Source organism: Astyanax mexicanus, chromosome 9 (genome assembly GCF_023375975.1).
Source record: "Astyanax mexicanus isolate ESR-SI-001 chromosome 9, AstMex3_surface, whole genome shotgun sequence".
Taxonomy (NCBI): domain Eukaryota; kingdom Metazoa; phylum Chordata; class Actinopteri; order Characiformes; family Acestrorhamphidae; genus Astyanax; species Astyanax mexicanus.
In genome coordinates, this window is record NC_064416.1 from 19,202,158 (window position 1) to 19,221,215 (window position 19,058).

Consider the following 19,058-nt stretch of genomic DNA (forward strand, 5'->3'; position numbering starts at 1 on the left):
TCAAACAGCTACAGTCTTCATAGCAGAAGGGTTCAGTCAGACTGTCCAACAAGGTTAAAATAACATCTGCACATGTTTGAAGTGAAAGGAAGATGCTAGAGGCAGAAAACAAGTCAATAGTGAGGCACTTGCAGCATGAGTAAGTAGGGTAACTTCAGCAAACATCCTAATATGTAGTGACAAAGCTGGAAGATCAGATAGATGACAATCACATGCTTGCAAATTGGTTTTAAAATGAGCATCACTCTACAATATAGCAATGTACTGACATTTCTCTTCTGATTCTGGTTCTAATTTAGCAGCCAAAGACAGAGCACCTATCCAATACCTATTCACTTAAAGGCATTGCTTTTGGTGAATACCAAAGAAATAAACAAAATATGCTAGGGCTGCACCTATGGGAGTACTATAAATATTCAGAATCAGCAAAATAATCTGTAATAAAAAAAGAATAACATTTCATGACAAAAGAACACCTGTGTGGTTGTGCTGCTGCCAGTGGCGCAGGCATTAGGTATGCAGTATATCTTTCCAGCATCTCAATCGCAATGTACACATGAGCAATAGTCACGTTGCAGGATGTGCAATGTCAGATGACAAATGACAAAAACCAAATGTAAAAAGAATGAAGCTTAAAAAAAATAAATAAATAAAAAAAAGACCCACCACAGAATACCTAAAGAGAGATAAAATGAAGCTTTCGGAATGGCCCTCACATCATATTGCATTTATGGATAGACTTTAAACAAGTTGTGCAGTAGAACAATTCAAGAACATCTGCAAGAAATTCTGCAAATAAGGGTGGGGGGTTCACTATATACTACAAGAACAGAACATAGCATAACTGTTACCCTTCAGTCACCCAGAAACCTGGGGTTGGTAATGATTTGCCAATGAACTGCGGAAGAGCATAAGGAAAAAAACATGATTTGAGTCTGTGAGCCAACAAAGCACCTGGGACTACTGAAAACAACCATGGAGGCCAAACCTTAAGCTTGGCTGTGCTCTGAAATCTGATCTACTTACTAAAACACTTTTCTCAAACATCTGCAAAGACATTATCTACGTTCTGTCAGGTTCATTCTGCTCCCTTGACTACTCCTGGCCAAAGTACTCCTAGCATCTAAGATGACCGTTTCAGCGCTTTTAAATAGGGATGCACAAAATATATGGCAACCAAAGCGATTCGTCCGAAAATAGTAAACAAGTAAAAAGAATCAGCCAAACAAAAGCCAGGTTTAAGTTCATTTTCACACCTGCACAACAATGAGCATGGGCCTAGAGGACAGACATTAGGTGAGCTAAGCTGAGCTTAAATTTTTTTTACCAAAAAAAATTGTTTGTTAAAGACCTTCCTTTTGTTTAGAGGACATGTGACATGAATAGCACTACTGAGGTAAATTTATCATTGGTATAGAACTAGGTAGAGGTAAATATATGACTGAAGGTGTACTCTCACTACGCACTCTGTATGGTTGACTGCCACAGCAGCCCACTCCATTTGACTATTGTAACTGCTCTGAGCACGGTTCAGTTGGATTCTGGCACGATATTAATATCCAGTAAACAGTAAGTTAGTAAAAACATCAATAATAAAAACGTGAACATTGTATTGTACAAGCGGACCTTCAAAACAAAAGTTGTATTATGATGCTGTAAACAGACTTCCGAAATGTTAACCAAATTGAGTGCAGACCAAAAGGGCAATGAGGAGGGGGGACAAAACTGCACTGCTGAGGTAAATGTGTGACTAGGGTATCAGTGCAGGTGAATTAACAATTAAAAAAAAACTTTATTAGAGTAAATTCATGATTAAAATAACACAGCTGGGGTAAATGGAGTAATTATGCTTTGTTGGTCTGTCTGTTAGAATATAAAAAAATAAAGTGCTCAATAACTATTTTTAATTGCAATGTAACTGTTCTTCAAAAATCAAGACTTCCACATAAATCTAATCTCCAGACATTGGTATGACCACCTACCTCTATGGTAGGCATAGTACCACATGAAATGCAGAGGGAAGTTTAACTGCTTTGATACAAAAACAAAAACTGCAGTCAGCCTATTACCACAGTCTCGCCATGACGTGGCCCACTGTGTCCACATATCAAATATGGGCATGTTGCGTACTTTGCGTATTTTCACTCATATGTGGAAGGAACAGGCCTGGAGATGGTTGCTAAGAAGGTGTGGATCTGAAAGAGGTGCGAGTGAGTGTGAGAGTGTGGAAACGGTTTGTTCCAGTCTTTTCCGACGAGAGTAGTGGGTTGAGGGTGGCAGGAGGCTGGAAGGAGGTTGGCACAGCACTCCCTTATCTGGGTAAGACACACTGAGTGCTGCAGCATTCTGGGAAATAGCCTGGGTGGCAGGGGCTGAGGGAGGCAGAGGAAAGCTTTTTTTCCCCCATTCGCCCCAATATTGCTCATAGGTACCTTATTAACATGCAGTAGAAATTACTTATTAATAACGACAGTTTCTTAGAACTGAAACACTGGATTCTGCAGATGTATAAGGATCTAATATGGGAATTCCTCCAACAATAGCGTAGGCAGTCACTGCATTGCATCAGTGCCATGGAGAGCCTTGGCAAACGTTCAACATGTGCCCTGCTCCCCATTGTCAAGCAGGTGCCAACAAAGACGCAATCAACGCTCTATAGGCTCCGTCATGACCCTCAGGCTCTGGTGCAGCTTAGCCAGCATGATGCAGTGGTGACACAGGACGTTCCAGCTCCAGCATGACACTGAAAGATAATCACCACAACAGGAGTTATCCATACGTCCACTGACCTACATAACAACAACATAAGCCATAGAAAGCCATAACTCTAGGAAGATCACAAAGACGACATTCTTTGTGGATACTTCACTTTACTAGTACATTCACCTTAATTGACCTTAAACCTACAGTCCACCCATACCTCAAGCCAAAACATAAGCAAAACCCTTGGCACAGTCTTAAATATAACCATGGTCTAGTGCTAGCTCATTTTTTCTCAGCATCCCTAGTCTTTTCATTGTGGTTATGCCCAGTGAGTTGCAAAACGACAGACTGAGTGGCAGTGTTACCGTTCATTGTGAATGAACTGCTACACAAAATGGGAAAGGATTGTTATGTGATTGACAGTAGAAACAGATTGAGACAGAAATCCAAGATATCACTCTAAAAACTGCCAAAAGCTAAAGACTACTGAGTTGCAATTTTTGCTGTAATTCGCAGAAACAACTGGAAATGTATGCTTTCAAGTTTTGCTTTGTGTAGTGGTTCTCACTCCTGGTTCTGGAGTTGAACTGCCCCACAGGTTTATAACTAGCTTTACTTATATCAATATATTTATGAATCATTGGTTCTTTGGTAACTTTAACAGATGGCTGTCAAGCCCAACTGCCTTTAATTTGAGCAAATAATTGCTTGATTCTTTGCCAGTTTGGTCTCCTTTCCCCCCCCAAAGAAACACATCCATGTTGTATAATGTTTTGTCACTCAGTTCAATTAAGGGTACATGCTTCAGCAGGAATGTAATGTCAATGCATATCCTATATAATGAGAAAAAACAATTCAAACTGTTTTTGTATTTTTTTTGTTGCCTCTTTAACAGCTCTGTTTTGGATAGAGCACATTTTTATTAAAAGTTCACGCTGTTTCCATGTACTTTTTCCCCTTCCAATTCTGTTACTATTCATTTATACACTCATGGAAGTGTTCAACTAACTGGCACACTGGCAGTTCATACAGGAATTTTAAATTATGCAACTTATGTATCGCTTTATCAACAGACTTCTAATGATCTGGTATTCCAAGCACAGTACAGCACATTCAAAATAAATGTAATTAAATAAGCCTGGTAAGGCCTGCAGAACAGCTGCACTGGCTGCTCTTCCCACCAGAGCGGTCCAAGGGTCACCTCACTATCGAAATGCAAACGCCAGCCACGCACAAACCCTTTACACTCAGGGATGACTGTTAAAAACACTGATTGCATTAGTTGTGTCTACAAGAATGTCTGTACATTAGAACTGGAAGTTTGACCTACTTGTACATTTTTCAAATTCTTATCTGTGATCGGACACACAGATAAAATACAGGAAATACACAAGGGAAATTCTAGGCAGCTGTGCCAACAAAGATACAAGACATCAGGGCATTTAGATCTAAGGCATTACAGCAAGGATTTATGGAACAGCAGATGACATTTTGGTGGCCTGTTTTAGGTGTAGCTTTTGTTAGGTCAGAGCACGCCAGAAAACAATGCCTCAGGCATCAGGTACAGTATTCCTAAGTAACTAAGGAATGTCATAGCTTTTTTTTGTAAGGGCGTTTCTAGAGCTATTATACAACTCTCTAAAGATATCGGCTTACTATCACCAACCCTGTGAACAAGCTTATTCCACACCAGACCATACTGACTGAATGACCTGCAGCGTAATGATTTAATTACACAGGAATTTTTGGGTGAAATTCCTTTTTTTAAGATATGTTTTAGGATTTGTATTCTCCAAAAACTAAAGAAACATGACTCTAGAGACTCTCATTGATTTAAAAGAAAATGGCTATCAACAATCAACCAGGGATATAAGATAATATTGAAAATGTACTAAAGTATTTGTTTTAAAAATGTTCGTTTGAATGAATTTAAGTTCATGCCATGTTTGCAAAAGGTGGGACCTTTCTGGAGACATTGCCAAGCAGCACGTTTAGACTCTTCCATTTCTGTGACTAATTGGCAATTGAGAAGAAGTTTACTTGGGCAGTCCTACCAATGATTTGCTCTATCTCTGCAGCAACTAAGACTTTGGAATGCAGAAACAGTGTCAATGTTTGAATAACAGTTTACATGTAAAGATTGGAGGAAAACAGTTGTTTATTTTCAGTTTTGTCTAAACACTGTGTTTAAAGATAAAAATTAAACTTTTAATTTACACAAATTTTATGTATATGATGGTGTTTTTTAGCCTATGACAACCTCACTTACAGTATCTACATGTATCCCAATATATTATATACAAATTCCTGATGTGTGTCTTTTTACCAGTTTCTTGGTAATACACAAAATGCGCCCTACTGCATCTGCATCAACATCTTCATATTACAGTGCAAACTGCTTCTAACTTAAGAAGCACGTGTGTGTGTGTGAGTGTGTGTTCTACGTGTGAGACACAACACCCCCTCTCACGGCTCCATTTCCGTGAAGCTTCTTTTACAGCCTCCTGGGAAAAGAGCGCGCAGCGTTTGAAAATCTGAAAGCCGTTGGCTGCAGTAAATTCCTGAAGTCGGAGTAACCAAACAATAACAGGCGCAGGTTGAACACGTTTCCTTTTAAGGCCAACTCAGTGCTCATATCCAGACCGATCACACACTGACAGATTCCACAGTGCCGGTCAGCAGTCTTATGCTAAAATATAGAAGACAGAGACCTGTACTACCCTCACCCCTGCAGCGACAGGCTGTTGAAAGAAAAAAAAGAAAGAAAGAAACAGAGCAGCTGCTCTTTTTACTACAGGATTGAACTTTTCGAATGTGTAGCACTCTCAGAGCTCCCTCACATCTATTAACCAGGTCACAAAAACAAACAGGCACTTCTTCTTGCAGATGAGGGCCTTTAGAAAAGTTAAACATCTAATCTCAGCCTGGCCTTTAGGGTGGGATAATCAACGGTGTTCAAGCTGAGTCAGCAGGAAACTCTCTCCCTCTCTCTTCCCTTCTTTCCTCCACTCTCGCTCTTTCTCTCTCTCTCTGTGTCTGTGTTTCCAACTCACTGACCTGGCTATGAGGAAGACTGAGGGAGAGCCTTTTGTCTGAGAGATGTTTGGCAGCCAAGCCAGTCTCCTACAAAGTTAAATAGCAGCTTTATCATTAACAGTGTGACTATCCGCACCATTTCAAGAATAGCAGCCAAAGTCCTGATTTACAAAGATAGTTCCACTCCAATGAATGGCAGCAAAAACAAGTAATCATTCATATATTGTTCAACAAGTAAACAATCATAATCATTAAGAGTAGAACAAATGTATGGACAGTCTCCACATGGCAAAAGCTTTTTGAGCCCTATAGGAAATGTCATGCTATGATCTCGCTGCTCCATTACACCATTCCATTCATGAGTGCGTGTTTATGTTGCTGCATAGTGAGATGTAGATGCACGAATGCCATCATGCCCAGAGGACAGATAACCCAATTGACATCTTAGACAAACATGATCAGTCTTGGCCAGCCAATACAGTAATAGGACACATAAACAGAGAGAACTCTTTCTGCACAGACATGGAAAGTCTAGTATCCAACGTTGGTACATTTCTATCAGAGATGCACTTTTACTGAAACATTAATATCACAATATATTTCTCCTAATTCCGATAAGATATAATTCCAATATCGGCATGAACAGTTATAGCCACCACACTGATAGAGCGGAGCAATATAGTACAATAAATATCATAATATTTAAAGACATTTTCACAATACACAGTGTATTTATAATGTTCTGGTATTCAAATACTATTTCATGAACAGTACAGTGATTTTTCTTAAATGTTTGTTGCACATCATGTAATTAAACAGGACTAATTACACATCAATAATTTAATGAAATGTACAGTTGAGTCGGAATTCTTTAAGCACAAATGATATTCACAATAAGGTATAAAAAGTATATTGTAGAAATTATTTTTTTGCGATAGAGTACAATATAGATAAATTGCCCAACATTAAATATTTGGCAACCAAAATGAACAGACTGACCATTATTATGCCGTGTTGGTATGTCTGCTGTAATGTTAAAAATAGATATTTGTCTATTTTTTTGTCTTGCTGGTTTCATGATATATGGAGATATATGGAATGCATTATTAGTACAATGACATTCTGGATCATTGATTTCTGTTACAAATCTGATAAAATCCTCATTTACTGGTGTGCCATATCAGATCGTATGCAATAATAAAATTTATTTTCATTTAGTTGCAGGAGTGTATTCTTGATTTTTTTTTTTAATTCAGTGTTTTTTTATATCGCCAAGCATTTCGTGATCGCAAAAATACCAAAAAAATATCGTGATATTATATTAGAGCCATATTGCTCACTCCTAATATGAATCACTACGCCATGACTTCTCCAAGGGCAATAAACTGGCTGAGGGAGAGGCTGAACCAGTACCTAAATAACTAGTTAACTGTTAAAGTTCATTCTGGCAACAGTCACTGTAACTGTAATTCAGCAGCTTAATCGATATTTTCTCACTCACTCTGAACTGTTTATTCTCTGCTACCTCCTGCACAAGCACGCAGGAATACACAGAAGACCCAGCTAGCAGTGATAAAAACAGCTGATCTCGGATCAGTGCTCAGGCTGCTGCTGCTGCTGTTTCCACGCTCTTACCTTCACGGATCTGCAAAAACACGGGCGAGAACTCCACGGCCGCGGGCTGCCTCGCCTACACACGTATCCTTAACGCGTCCCCGGGCGATGGCATGACTTATTCCATGTGTAAAACAGCGATATGTCCAAACTTTAGCTGATATTAAACGGTCGCCTCCTCGCTGAGTGTTTATCCACATTCATACTGCAGCAGAAAGGCGCTAATGAGTAACTCGCCGAGGAGCCGCAGGGCGAGACTCCGCGTAAACACGGAGAGGGGTGTCCCGAGAAAACGAGCAGCTGGAGCTTTCCCTAAACAGCCTCGTTCTTCTTTCACACGAGCAATTTACTACGTAGATTTTAAAGTACACGTCTATTCAGACTGTCTACTCTCCGTTATTCCGAAGTAACATGTCAAGTTCAAGACTAGAGCTGATGTATGTCTCCTCCCCCTATGCAGTGAAGTGGTACATTCCCAACATTTTAATCCGATTGGTGTTTCACAGTGACGTAGCCGTGGGCGGTCACACAAAACCCGTCTTTTCACATTTCTCTCAGCGCAGAGAAGAGGAATTCACAAGCCTTAACCAACTAACGCTAGCGGGCTGATAACGGTGTTGTCTGCTGTTTTTTTTATTTTTATTTTATTTATTAACTATAACTTGTTTATAGCAGCGGTTCTCAACTGCTGGGTCAGGACCCAAAAGTTTGTAAAAAAAAAATACATTAAAAAATATATATAATAATAATAAAAACAGAATGCTGGTCTGATTTTTTGTTCTTGTCTTTTAAATTTGAAAAAAGAGACAGGATGGGATTAGTTTCTCAAAAGGTCCTGGGGTAATATTTTCTTTTATGGGTGGTCGTCTGTGATTTTATTCCCGTCCGGAACAATTAAATATGTGTTTTTCTCATACATCCTCTGAGAAAATTACAGACTGAATTACCAACTGTTTTTTTAGTCCCGTCCGGACTGACATCTCTGAGTTTCGTCACCTCGCATTTAATCAAAGCGCTACTTGTCCACTGCCAAGCACCGTGAATACACTTTGGGCGCTTGTTTCCACAGAGATCCACGTAAACACAATAGCGAGTGGAAATGAAGGAGCTACTGAACGTGATGTCATGTGACCGAGAAAGCCAAAAAACTCAATGGTCCTGCAAGAGTTTTATCATAAAGTATAAGTATGAATTTTTTTTTTACGGACGTCACCCTGAGAAACTAATCCCGTCCGGTTAGGGCTAGTGAGAGTTTTTTTTACTAATGTACTCTGAATGCAGAGATATGCAGAGATGTTAAATATCTAATTATCTAATTATCTAAATATCTAATGGCTTTATTTATTTCGTGCTGTTCTGATATTTAAATGTTATTGTAGTAACTATTATACATGCAGTTGTCATGTTTCTCCTCAGTTTCTTTAAAACATTGCTTATAAATTTACTTTGCATGCATACATACACTGCCTGGCCCCAAAAAAAAGTTGCTACCTGGAATTAACTAAGCAAATGATCTGGGGTTGCTGCCGTTGGTTCTGCAGGTCTATGTTCAGCAACAGTATGTGCTGAAAGAATGAAGTCAGCTGACTACCTGAATATACTGAATGACCAAGTTATTCCATCAGTGGAATACTATCTGTAGACAATAAGTAGCTAGTGCAGTGATATAATTGGGTGGTGTGCATAAAGTGAATAGTTCAGCCCATGTAATCTTTGTGTGGGTATTTTCACTTTCACCTATATTCAAGACCCTACTTAAATGCTACTTCACTGGATAATGTCAGCCAAATGATTTGTGGAGCGACATGGACAAGGACCAGGCCTTGTCCAGCAAATAGAACAGTGTGGCCCTGGACAAACTGAACCATAATGACATCGATAGCCATGTTTAGGGTCCTCAGGTAATTTTTTATTTTGGCAGATGCTCATCTGTCATGTTATACCTTGCTCAGATTAGCCATGTTTAATGTTTTATCCCTCCTCCTCTGAGAAAATTGGACCCAACATTGTAAATGGAGCATTACCATGTGAAGTTATGCAATCATTTTGGTACTACATTTAAATCACCCTGTGGCATTTAAAGAACCATGAAGATGCAAAGGAAATAACTTGGAAACTTCCATTACAGGCATCCCTCTGATAAACTACTCCATTCAAAAGTTAGCGTTTGGATCCAACATATCGTAGTGCAGTAATACAATGACTATACATCAAGCCATGTCACTTTTTTCAGAAATATGTGCACATTAATAATACAACAGTAAAGTCAATGGTGCAGGAAATCCACTTGTTTTTACTGCAATATGTCACCCAAAGACCAAAGCTCCAACCCAAAATAAACACTATAATGGCAATACATTTATTTGTCTAGAGGCTCACAAAGTCTGTGAAGGATGTTAAATACCTTGGATGTTCAGTCAGCCATATGTGCACTACATATACATTTCTTGAAACATGACATAAATCAAATCTCAGTGACAGCCTCTACATAATAAATAAAAGTTGAGGTCAGCATAGTTCCTATGAATTGGAGAGCTATTTAAATTCCACCACATTTTACAGCACACATATCTGCTAATGAACCCAGTCCTAAATGTGACTCAAACAGATAAACAAGAGATAACAAGTAAAAAATATATTCTTATCTGGGAAAGCTGTACACCACAAACTGGACTAGACATGTTCCAAACTACTATCAGCCTTGTTGCAGTGTTCCAGTCACTTAACACCCACCCATAGGAGACTCTTGAGTGTGCTCAGATAAATAGTCAATATGCTGAACTTCACCGTGACATTTAGCCAGACAAATTAGGCCTTGTACACGTCACAGTGACAAAAGTCAGCATGTGAAAAAGGACTGTTTAACAACTGCATTAGCCCACATTAGTGAAAGGTTGTGCAAGCAAGAAAGGTATTGCAGCGTGCAGTAAGTTATTATTAAAAGAGTATAATAATATTTTTTTCACTAAATCATTAGCACACCCCTTCACATTAGCTTTTTAATGTGACCTATATTATTTGTCTGAACAGTTCAAGCCCATTAACTGCAAAATAGCAATGCATCACATGATTATTTGGTTGCATCTTTACACATGAAGCAATTAGTTTTCTTCTAATTTTGTTTAAACAGAGGTGTCAACCCAAATATCTTTCTGTTACCTTAGTATTCCACCACTGAACCCCCCCCCCGCCCCCCTCACTGCTGTCATTTATTTCCCTATCTAACCAACAAATATGGGTTGAATTGACGTAAATGCTGCATTAATTCTGATCTTGCACTCTTCACTGAATATTTATTTTTATGACTTCTATACCAAAATAAAACTAAAGGCATAAAATGTCAAATGAAGTGTGTTTTTCTGTTGTTTAACATTGACACATAAACAATACATTGGATTTAAGTTACTTTCCCTGAACCTAGAATTTCTGAAACCATTGTAAAAAATAATTTACAAGTGAAACAACTGCCAACATGTCCAGGCCAGGCCTTTCTAGAAAATTAAGCCCAAGAATGGTCCAACCTCCTAAAATATAATCACAGGGTCACTCTTACCACAGATTATCTCAAAGTACAGCATCTACAGTACCATCGAAAACTGTCCAAACAAGTTTTATTGTGCAAAAAAAAGGTTGCAAGAGGACAGTCAAGCAAAGGACTTCTGAAACACTGTTCTGATGCTTTAGACAAAGGAATTTTAAGACTTTTTACTCTGAGGCTACAGACACCAGCTTATAAGTCTCCATTTATTCCATTTATTTAAGCATTCCAACGTTAACAGAATGATAATTTTACCATCCACTTAAAATGTCAGGATTCAACCACAGTTTCCAGCCACCTCTTGCATTACAGAATGCGTTTTGCAGTCTGACCTTGGGAAGAGTGAATGTCCTGGTCATGCTGTAGCTTATAGGAAATTAACATTTTTAAGGAGTGAGATTCTTTGGAAAGATGGAAGTTAAACCTCCAGGAGCCCTCATGGCTCTACTTTTAGTATAACCAAACCACGAGATGTCATTAAGTCATTAGTCTTTACTGTTGCCATTATTATTATCACAGAAGACCCACAGGGGAAGTCTATAAGGGTTCTATGTGAAATCCATTTTAAGCAGAAAAAGAAGGTGGAGGGAGACACACTGATAGCCTACATCTGTTAAGTATTACCCCCACGATGAACGTATTTCACGGAAAATGGGAGGCTAAATGTTCGGGAACAGTATTCCTCAAAAGGATGACTTAATCTGCAATGCATAATGAGAGATGTGTGAAAAAATGTCTCAGATCCTGGAAAGAATGCAAAGGACAAAACCAACAGACCTCGACTAACGCCATGTCTCCTTTTAAAAGAAAGCAAAATGTGGGTTCTGTCATGAAAAAAGTCCTGTCAGAAAGAACCTGATCATAACACTAAAATATAGCTGAACAAAAACTCTGTTAAAGAACCCAAATAATAAACAAATATTCTTTACTGTATTACAGTATATTATGATTTCAGATATAAAATCTAAAGAAGGTTCATACCAAAGATCAGGTTATAATAAAGCAAAACCCTAACACAATGACATACAAAGCAGACAAAAGCAGACTCAAAATGTTCACTACCCTGTCCATGGCTGCTTTGTTTTCCTCAAAGTTTTAAATTCAGTATTGAATCAGCATATTTACAAAAAAGGCTATTTGCCCTTTTGCTCGAGATAATCATATTAAAGTTTTAAGGAGTGTTTCAGCATGAGCAGTCTTTGTGACTGAGGTACAGGCATCCATGGCAGTCATTCAAAACAGATCTGTCTTATATTAACTTTAAGAAAAACATTATTATTATTATTATTATTATGCACATATCTTGGGCTTTGTAAATATAGTTTACTTGTAAATAAAATATTGATCACAAAAAAATAAAATATTATAAGGCATATTATATTTCATAGACAGCTTAATTCCTTACAGCTGTTTTTGATAAATAAAACCACACAATCATCATAAGTAGACCTCTAGGAAAACAATGCATGTGGGATATGGCCCTTTAACTGATATGTTTTCTATTATGAATAGATCATGGTCTCTTGCAATGAATCAGAACATTGTTAGTCAGATCAATAAATGTCTAATCTTTTGATCAGTTATATCACTTTACACGGTTGTCGATGAGTTTACTAGGTATGCAAATGCTACCCCGCGCTGATCTCTCGTTATTATACAATGATCAGCTGACCTTCTAAATCAATTACCCCCAAGCCCCTGGAAACACAGCCTTAAACGGCCTGTGATATTTGCTTTGATTTGCAGCAGTCATTCCTGCTGTCCTCAGTCATCACTCATCACAAGGACGACTCAGGAACAGGTTGACCCAGAATTTGGGCTCGAGTATGAGCTAGGCAGGGGTTTGCTAATTACACGAACTACACTGGGAACAGCTAGTGACTCCAATAGAGTCTGAAACCTTGCTGGTGGAGAGCTATTAAAAGAAGTTAATGGGAGCAGTGAAGCGCACAAGCCACAGAGAGCTCAGCATAGGGTCAATTATGAAACCACAACAACAACAGGACCAGGGATCCACCCTTATTAGGTGTAGGTGGGGCTACAAAACCTGTCTGCCACGGTATTTATTTAGTGTATATTGCATGCCAATGACACAATAGATACGGCTAAAGAAAGGCAGGCATCTGTGACAAAGGAATATCCTCAATCCTTTATCCTTGGATGGGGGACTCCCTACCTTGCACCTAGGAAAGGCGTATGATGTCATCACTCAGTTCATAACAAAAGCAAGGAGGAGGAAGCCCCTGATATGAAGCTGGCATCGGGATGAATGCACACAAGAGCACAGGCTGTAAGAAGACGAAGGCACCTAGCAGGGATTCCAAGCATCAAAGGAAAGAAAAAGAGAAAGTCAACAATGGGATACTCACTGTGGGAATATCCGTGGCAGCTCCAGGGCGCAGCATGTATTTGTATGTGTTTTCAGGGCTTCTTCCTATCTCGCGTTCTTTCTCTTTCTCTATACCTCTCTCCCTCTCTTGTATCCTCCTCCTCACCGCGGCAGCGAGATGCAGGCTGGACCGGTGCTGGTTGCCATGGTTACCGGACGAGGAAGGCCTCACGTGATTTGGCGGGAGCAGCCAGCGAGCCCCTCCTCCTTCAGATGATGCTGCCGAGGCCTTTCAGGGTGTTCACAAAGAGTAGCCTCTCTCAGTATGCCTGTGAAACAAACAATAGGTGTCTAAGACAATGGGTGTGGCAAGCACAGTGTGTAAGTGTGTGTGTGTGTGTGTATGTGAGTGTGGGTTGGGTTGGGTTGGGTTGGGCTGGGGGGTTGAAGTGGAACCAGTGCCTGACTGACTGCCCAAGCTTTGAAAGTGTTAGTGCGCCCTGCTGGGGCTGTGTACAAAATGTGCTGGTGCACAGCAAGGTCTGCCAGGATACAGGAATAACACACCAGCAAGACGGCCTGGCATTCCAGCATTCTCCCATATGTGGCAGCTTGACCCACCAGCCCTGCGCACAAAATCCTTGCTGGGTAGTTATTTATAACAGTGCAGACGATGCCTGGACAGTTGCACTGCTGTTAATGCACTGCTGTGTGATGGGCACTAGCAGGATATAAGAGATACTCTACCTTGCTTAACTCTACCTTCATTTGAGTTATATTAATTTCATGTTATTGAGAATTATCCTCAATCAACTGGACAAAAAATTACAAATTATACAACTTACATTTACCTTTAAATAGTTAAATAAAACAAGTTTAGTAAATTAACCTAACAAACTGTGAAGCGTAAATACTGCCACAACAGCCTTGCCCACTTATATTTACACCTCAAACATTTACACACACCCAGCCCACTAACGAAACTCCTAGTCAAAGATGGCAAAGTGCAACAATGACATTTGAGAAAATGATGTTGATGACACTGGACAGCAGCTCATTTCCATCAGACTCCTAATTAAACCAGGTCATGTGATCATGGCTTTTCCTGTGCCTCAGACTTGTGTCAGCATACGACAAAGTGAAAGCCTAAAAGCAAATCAAGGATCCATGCTAGCTATTACTTTGCTTTTAGCATCTCTCCTTTCCATCATCTTCTCCCTCAAACTGCTAACCAAAAAAGATAAAAAAAAAGCTAAACATAATAAACATCAGAAGGCAAAAGACAGAAGACCTATTTATTTATCAAGTAAAACTAGAGAAAGATAACCCCAAGGAAAATAAATGCTAATGCAAAGAGTTAAGCTACAATCTCTTTATCTTGTAAGAGAACATCATATTGAAAGGACACAATGAAAGGACAGAAGCACATTCCAGTAAGACTCAATGGTAAAACTATGCTATAATATGTGTGTGGTCCAAAAGTAGAGCTTAAAATCTTAAATTTTAAGTGGTAAATAGACATAAATAAATATAAAGCTATTTCCAACCCAACCAAAGTCAAATACGTGCTGTGTATACATCTAAGATCAATCTAAAATATTCAATAAATGTTTTTTTTTATAGTTCAATAGTTGAAATCAGGTCACAGGCTAAGGTTGAAAGAATGTGAAACAGTCTGAAATGAAGCATATAAACCCTGGCTATAAACAAGCTGGTGGATATCGCTGTTCTTTGATCCTGTGATCTTGTTTCACGGTTGTTGACATGTAATCATCTGGCAAAATAGCAAGTTAATGTGATGAAAGCCTGTTAAAAAAGGCCTTCTTTCACAGAACTCCCCTCCAATCCCTCACCTCTGCCAAAGCCACTTGCTTAAAATAGCTTAAATGAGCTTCTTAAATAAATCACTGATTACCTGTTATCAGATGGTGGTAACTGCGCACAACAGCAAGGGCCACGAGAGCCAGAGGTTCTGAACGAGTACTTGTGCCTTTAACTCTGTCAAAATGCGTTCAGATGAAAGTGCCTCTGTGTGAATGAAGATAAGAGATATCTCCAATCTGTCACAGCATGTGAGCCAATTCCTGTAATTACATAATGCTAACATTTGGGGCTATTTTATGGGCAGTTATCTGGACAAACAGTACAGAAACCAGAATACCAGACCTTCTCCACCGAGGACTGGTATGCTCAGACACTAATGAGATCATAGCAGTCTCTAATTGGTTCAGTGTGCAAGAGTAGTGGACGCATGAAGCGTTGCTTTTGTTTCAAGGACACGTAGGCTAATGGACTTCATTGTGTTTTCAGAGCAAAGACAAAGTCGAAGCATGGCTGTGACGTAATAACAGCGGGAGGGAAATACCCTGGTCTGAAGTAATAATGAGATATTGAATTTTGTTGAGCAGGAAATTATCATGGAAGACCAGATGCAGGACTTCTGCACAGATGTGGGAGGGATGATTTAACTTATCAGTTCTTGTGTCATTGTCCATATATCAGCATTTAATTTCTGAGCCACCCTAAACACCGCATTACTCCATGACTCTGTCCTATGGCTTTGTGGCTTTTCCTGTGTCAGTGTACAAAGAGAGGGAGGGTAAACAGGGGGCACAGGATGAAGCAAAAGACAGGGGCAGTAAACTGAGATTTGCTTTAGGCTAAAAGCTAATGCTAGATAATGGAAGCTTTTCCGTACATTCTATTCATTGTCTGCTCTCACATCAGAAGGAAAAGTGGTAATGCTAAAAGTTAACTGGCTATAATCTCTTCTATCTCTTCAATCTCTGCTAACAGTGTCAAAAGTACATAGCAAAAGGACAAATATCAACACTATTGGCAATTATTACAGTAATTTTGTAACCACATAAAACTACATTGTAATATGACGTTTCTGTAGGAAAATCTGTGTGTTTCATTCATAGGCAAAGTAACAGGGTGGTAAATAGGCCTGCTAAAGTGTTTTTTGAACATATGGTTACTGTATATCCAGATATTCAAGTTACATGTTTTTGTGAAAACCGAGCAGCCAGTGAGAGCAGAGGTCATTTACATATATCAGTCTTAAAAAGCCACATGGAAAATCATTGTGGAAAAACAACTGATGAATGTTTTGGTCATATGTGAATCTCAGAAGGAAAAAAAACAAGACAAATATAGCACACCACATCTTAAAGCTGGTTAAACCTTGTTATTATCAGCGATGTCTCCCTCTGTCTCCCTCAGACAGACACAGAGGACCAGCCCAAAGCAGACTCTCCAGCTTCATGCATTATGAATCAGTATTCCTCCTGCGCTCTGAAGTCACTGGCTGGGTGTGTAAGAGCCATGAATAAAAAATATGGAACCTGTCAACACTGCTTCACTCATCCATTTCATGCAATAGGCTAAAATAACATTGCATTTAATACATTAACTCCTGGCACTGCTTATTGTTTGTTATCTATTGCCAGAGACTGCTTGCAATTTTTTGGAAAGTGACCAAAATCTTAAACCCATTTGCTGGGCTTTTTGGGAGGTGAATATACAATAATATAGGAGATCCTAAATGGAGAAGAAGCTAAAAACTTTGTCTTGGAAATGGGAGAAAACAAGCATTAACTTATATATATATATATATATATATATATATATATATATATATATATATATATATATATATATATATATATATATATATATATATGAACTGACACAAAAAACACAACCTGGATTATTTTTAAACTAATTCACAGAAAAACTGGTCTGATCACACACTGGGTGTTGCCCCACTAGGGGCTTTAAATTTCTTCTTCCACTGCTCAATATAAAAGTCTCTCAGAGGATACTTTTGGGTACTGTACCTCTTGGTGAGAGAGCACTGAATGCAATGCAATACTTGGGTCACTCAAAAACATTTTTCCCAGCTGACAAACTTTGAGATGGGGTGCATCATTGGACTGAGAGAAGCAGCATGGTCATTTCCCACCAAACACCCCAAACATATGCATGTGGAGAACCACAGTGCCACTACATGCCACAGACTTTCAGTGCATCAAGTGACTAGCAGGCATTCCTTGTTGTCAGAGCTGATTTAAGTAGCTAGCTCCGCCTCCAGGTCAATACAGTGGCTCATAAAAGCCCCCAGTAATGATGCGTGAAAGCACTTTAACAAGCACGGCTATTATAAATCTGTTACAGACTACTGAGCACACTGCACCACCATGGCTTCACATACAGCAAGATCATTCTGTGAAGGTATACACATACGGAAATACAGATAAAAAAAATAGAATACTGATCAGCTTCACAAGTCCCGAAATAAACACCATCATAGGCTGTGTTATGCTAATCCCACATAGAGTCATGCTGTGTGAATTTCCTTTGAATTAGGGACAAAGGCCGGGGTCAACTGGCCTGTGACCTCTTAAAGCTGTGGGATTAGTTTCAAGAGGAGCCACAAACACCAAGAGAGTGGGATAAGTACACGGGAAAGAAAAGACAGACAAAGACAATGGAATTCTAGGAAAGATGACTACTTTGTCAGTAACACCTCCTTTGTTAAGCATCAGTGGAGACCTGTGGATTTACATTATTTAATTAAATTCAAATGCATTTACAGTATAGCTTTCAAAAGCCTAAACGTGTAGCCAGAATATTATTAGCAACATCAGCCCAAGTGAACCTGTAACATGAACATTTAATTTCCTCTGAAGAAATCCACTAAAGAACCTGTGCAAACATCCAATCAGGCTAAGACAGGCTCTTCAAAGGCATCGGCTGCTTAGGGTAGATTTACTGTGAGCAAAGAGAAATAACCAATATTGATCACATTGTATAACAAACATGTTAAATGTTGCTGTTGACAGATATTTTGTGCTTTGTATTAAATAGTGGGATACCAACTCACTCTTGCTATCACTAAGACAGATAAAGTGATCCAGACTAGTGCTGGTTGCTGCCATCATTCTACAGTCACAACAAAGAAGCAAACAGACCTCAGCTCTTTACATATCGTCACTGTCCAATGAAAAACACTTATCTCCAAAACAGCAACTTTACAGGAGAGAGAAAAAAAACTTGTAAACTTCCAATAGAAGTCAATGTAAAAAGAGTTTATTTCAGGTCATTTTGAAGAGTTTCTATTGGTCCGTTCATCAAGAAATTTTGGCACAGTATAAGGAACAGTTTGTCTGTTCAAATTATGTAGTAAACTAAAAATCAACAAAATGGAGATAAGTGTTTTTCGTAGGACAGCAACGATATGCAGAAACTAACATGACAATAAGATAGAAACACGTTGGTTAAGAACGTGTTTGTTTCTTACCTTTTACGTTGTACTTAAATTAAATGTTTAATTTCCAAAAATAGACAAAACACCAGTTATTAGGGGTAAAAAAACATTGTAAATCCTTGCTAACCTTGAAACCTTAAGAAGTTACAACAATAAGCTAAAATTACCTAATTTTAATGTATGGAAGACTCGGACAGAAAGGGTTAACGAAAAGACAGACAGATAGAGACAAGATCATGGGAACCCAATTTTCACTAATTTGCAAGAGTGACAGCTATCTGGTAGGATCTCATAAAAGAAGATCTTCTTTAACACAAATAGCTGAAAAGGCTAATGCTGGTTATGTCTTATAGAGTTCATGCCTCATTATTAATACCAAAATAGCAATATATCATATATCATGTTTCCTTTTGTGATACATGTGAGCATTGATGCATGGCGTCAGGTATCAATATTTTTCTTAAAAGGTCTAAGACATAAGACTCCCCCTAAATTTTACAAACTGCTTTATTTCGCCATGTAGTTGGTAAACTTGCAGTGAAAAACATTGGTTGTCAAATGTTGTA

The 19,058-nt window shown here is 38.8% G+C and overlaps 1 protein-coding gene across 10 annotated transcripts in view; it reads right to left on the bottom strand.

The window, feature by feature from the left end:
* Positions 1-19,058, bottom strand: part of mical3a (microtubule associated monooxygenase, calponin and LIM domain containing 3a) — a 124,417-nt gene that overhangs the window by 85,224 nt on the left and 20,135 nt on the right. For 4 of the 10 annotated variants that reach the window (XM_049483636.1, XM_049483637.1, XM_022679619.2 and 1 more), the window contains one exon: positions 13,261-13,549. The gene's annotated coding sequence lies outside the window, so the exon portion shown is untranslated. Of the gene's footprint in view, positions 1-7,374; positions 7,758-13,260; positions 13,550-19,058 lie in introns of those variants that run through there. The other 6 variants (XM_049483632.1, XM_049483631.1, XM_049483634.1 and 3 more) reach the window with 4 other exon arrangements.